Below are 4,408 nucleotides of genomic sequence, written 5' to 3' on the forward strand. Positions count from 1 at the left end.
TCTGTAACTCCTTCTATGGGTGTTCTGTTCCCAATTCTAAGGAGGGGCATAGTGTCCACACTTCAGTCTTCATTCTTCTTGAGTTTCATGTGTTTAGCAAACTGTATCTTATATCTTGGGTATCCTAAGTTTTGGGCTAATATCCACTTATCAGTGAGTAAATATTGTGTGAGTTCCTTTGTGATTGTGTTACCTCACTCAGGATGATGCCCTCCAGGTCCATCCATTTGGCTATGAATTACATAAATTCATTTTTTTAATAGCTGAGTAGTACTCCATTGTGTAAATGTACCACATTTTCTGTATCCATTCCTCTGTTGAGGGGCATCTGGGTTCTTTTCAGCTTCTGGCTATTATAAATAAGGCTGCTATGAACATAGTGGAGCATGTGTCCTTCTTACCGGTTGGGACATCTTCTAGATATATGCCCAGGAGAGGTATTGCTGGATCCTCCGGTAGTACTATGTCCAATTTTCTAAGGAACCGCCAGACTGATTTCCAGAGTGGTTGTACAAGCTTGCAATCCCACCAACAATGAAGGAGTGTTCCTCTTTCTCCATATCCTCGCCAGCATCTGCTGTCACCTGAATTTTTGATCTTAGCCATTCTGACTGGTGTGAGATGGAATCTCAGGGTTGTTTTGANTTGCATTTCCCTGATGATTAAGGATGTTGNACATTTTTTCAGGTGCTTCTCTGCCATTTGGTATTCCTCAGGTGAGAATTCTTTGTTCAGTTCTGAGCCCCATTTTTAATGGGGTTATTTGATTTTCTGGAGTTTTATGAAGTTTTCTTAATCCACTGAAGATGAGAAGACTGCACTCTAGATTTTTCTAACAATTCTTTAGTTATAATAGATCTTAATTGCTCTGTAAAAACATATAATACATGTTCAAAAATCTCAATTTATATCTAATGTTCAGAGCCTATGATTACAGAAGTAGCATGTCAGAACTTTAAGACAATGAGCCAAAAAAAAAAAAGTAAGACCAAGTTTGGAGAAATGGAAATGTTGAATAAATGGAAAATGTGTTTGTTTTTTTTAATAATGTCAAAACAGCAGGACATGGTAGTGCATGCCTGTAGTCCCTGCTACTTGGAAGATGAGGAAGAAATTGTTTGAGCCCATGAGTTTGGGGTTAGCCTGGTTAACTGATGGGACCTTATGTCCAGCAGTAGATGGCCAACACAAAATATACTCAGTGATTTTTTTTGTAAAGCTTTTTATCTCACATTGCTTTACTTTGCTTTATTTAAACATTTTTACCTTACTGGTATTTTGCTTCCGTAATATTTTTTTTCTTTCATTGAAAAAAATTTATTTAAGTTATTTGCTCTCTAAATAGAGAAAGAGAATGAGAGAGAGGGAAAGAGAGAGAGAGAATGCATGCTATTGGATGGGTGAGGAGGTGAGCAGAATCAGAGAGGAGATGATGGAGGGAAAACCATGATCAAAATATAGAATGTGAAAAAATTAAATTTAAAAAGGCCACATTTCTAATGAGTATTGATTATAATTTCAAAATACCAAAATAAAGTTGCTGAAATAGGCAAGATTTTTTGGTTTTTTTTTTTTGGAAAACAAAGTCTTGAGACTAAAGCTTGGTGGCACAAAGATACACTCAGAGAGATTCTTCTCTGGGTAATCCTATCACTCTACAGACATTCAGGGGTGAAACCTAGAAAGCACTGGTCAGTGACTGGGCACAGAGTGTTGCAACCAAAAGACATGGCAAACAGATGCAAGATTATCTCTTAGTAACCTTTTTCTTTTTCGAAGTAAATGATTTTCTAGGTAAAATGATTAACCATAACACAATAAATACATAAGCCAAAAAGTTATTATTCACTGTCATTATCAAGGGTTTGACACATGGTTTTGTGCTATTTTCATAAATGACAGCATAGTAGGTTGGTTTCCAGAAGAGTCACTATGAATATGGACTTTGTGGTGTCTTGTGGTGAAAATGCCATTGTGACAGAGTTTGAAAACAGTTCTGGCTTCCATTATAGTTTTACAGGAATGCTGATGTCATACCTCTTGTTCCCAAACATCACAACTGTAGGTTTGCACAGTAGCCAGTTGCCAGTGCCCAGGGTTCAATTTCCTTTTACTTTGGTGTCTCTTAATGCTGTAGATCCTATGCAGGACTTGGCTCTAATATCTAGATGTATGATATGTCATACAGAAAACTACTCTACTCTCATCATTTTAATACATTTTGCACATATACACAACATACACACATGAACACACACAGACATACACACACACACACACACACCTCCATCTTTTTAAAAGTAAGTCTACTTGCAAATCTCAAGTGAGGAAGGCCGTATGTGGCTGGCCCAGTTTGCAGTCTTGTCTCTTGTGGAGTTGCTGAAGTCACACCTGCTGCTTCTCCATCTGCTACAATTTTAGATCGGGAAGACCTTCCTAAAATATATGAAAAATGTCAAACATAATCCAAAAAAGGACTGTCGTCTTCAAGCTGATGCTGTCCTAAGATGACTGATGTTTTTCTGTCTTAGCACTGCTTCCCTTTTTCATTAACCTACAGTCTCTGCATTTAAAGGATCAAGACAATTTGGTCATGGTTTAAAGAACAGAGAGATAGCATTTCAAAAGCAAATGCCATTGTGCTCTATGGGAAGTCCTTGAAAGGTTATCTCTCCTATACTTAGATATTAATCACATGCTTGAATAATATAACAAGCCTAATGATACATTTTGACATTCAGTGAGTATACAAACAGCTTCTGTCTCCGCCTTGGTATAAGAAATTTTACATGGAAACATAATGCCTAATGACTTGATTCTTTTTCATGCAGATAATTCCTGTGAGCAAGAAGCTACAGAGGCTGATAGGAAGGCTCTGAAAATATGTCCAGGGATTTAATGAAATTATATTTTTACAGACATATGGTTGGCTCTTAACCTGATTTTATGTTCTGTTCTTATTGCTTAATGTTTAGGTATAGAACTTGATGTTTACTTTCCTATACATTTATATAAAATTTCTATCACACAATTACTTCATTGCCTATAGCAATAAGAAACATCTGGAAGAAAAGATGAACATAGTGGCTCCATGGAGTAAAGTGCAATGAATTCTAAGCCTTAGAGGGGTATTTTGTTTGTTCCTCCTTAGAGCCATTTCCTGGCACGCTGGCATTCTATAGCATGGAATTCATTAATAATTTCTGAAATAGTTAAATATTGAATATAAAAACGTAATGCAAATTCAAAACAGTGAGTTGTTCAGTGCTGGGTATGAAGATGCTGAGTAATGAAAAAATGATATGACTCTCTAATTTTGAGTCAGTGCACAACTTTGTGGCAATGCTTGTGTAGGGCTGAATTAAGGTCAAAAGGACTAGCTTCCAGGCAGAGGGTAGGTGTGCACTGCCAGATTGCTTATTTCCTAGAATATGATAGTAGTAACAATAGAGATTGGATTTTCTTCTACCAGTTGTGTTAGAGTCTGAAGCTCAAAACTTTCAATTTCTGTATACTTTATCACTTTAGACTTCATTGAATTGGTCCTTTATCAATGTAGAATCCTCCAAGCTGTTCTGACTTGACTACAGTGAAGGCTTTTTTTACTAGAACAACACCACCCATGACCACCCATGACTCTTTTTTGAACCAAGAAGATAAATGCATCCACCATAATGAAAACTAAGGAGGTAGCAAATCTCTACCTTGAAACCCTAACTTTCCCAGGGTGTGCTTTGAGAACATTCACTGTGCCCAGTGCCAAGCAGTTTTCTTCCTGAGATCTATATGCTGCAAAATTTTAGTTTGTCCCTGAAACAAAGAAAGATGAAGTATGCACTGGGTTTTAGAAACTGTGAGTCCTGCATATGTTGCGAATGAAGTTTCAAGTTCTTCTTTGCCTTGGACTTTGCCAGGCAGGTATATTTATTTATGAACAAAGTTATTCATACCAACACTATAAACTTTATTCTAAAAACAGAAATTTGTCCATCTCTCAAGATATCAAGATCATCATAAGATCATCATTTACCTGGCTGAATGCCTGTGCTGTATCAGAGTAATTTAATAGATATGAAGTCAAACATATGCATACATATACATTTATTTTAGAGTTTCATGTTTTGATCACATTCACTAACTCCTACTACTCTTCCCAGAGCCCCCATCCCTACCTATGTGTTGTGCCTTTTATTTTTTCATTAACACATCAAGACCAATTTGTGCTATATAACTGTTACTGGATGTATAGCCTTTCACTGGAGCGTTGTTAACTTACTAAGGACTTCTCTCTTAGAGAATACTGTCTCTTCCTCTCCCATCAGATATATTTTACCTATAGCCACATAGCTAGAGGTGAAATTTTGTGTCCAGCTCCCATCTCCATGTTGAGGCTTGGTCTGGCTTGGAC

This window comes from Mus caroli, chromosome 6, assembly GCF_900094665.2.
Source record: "Mus caroli chromosome 6, CAROLI_EIJ_v1.1, whole genome shotgun sequence".
Lineage (NCBI taxonomy): Eukaryota > Metazoa > Chordata > Mammalia > Rodentia > Muridae > Mus > Mus caroli.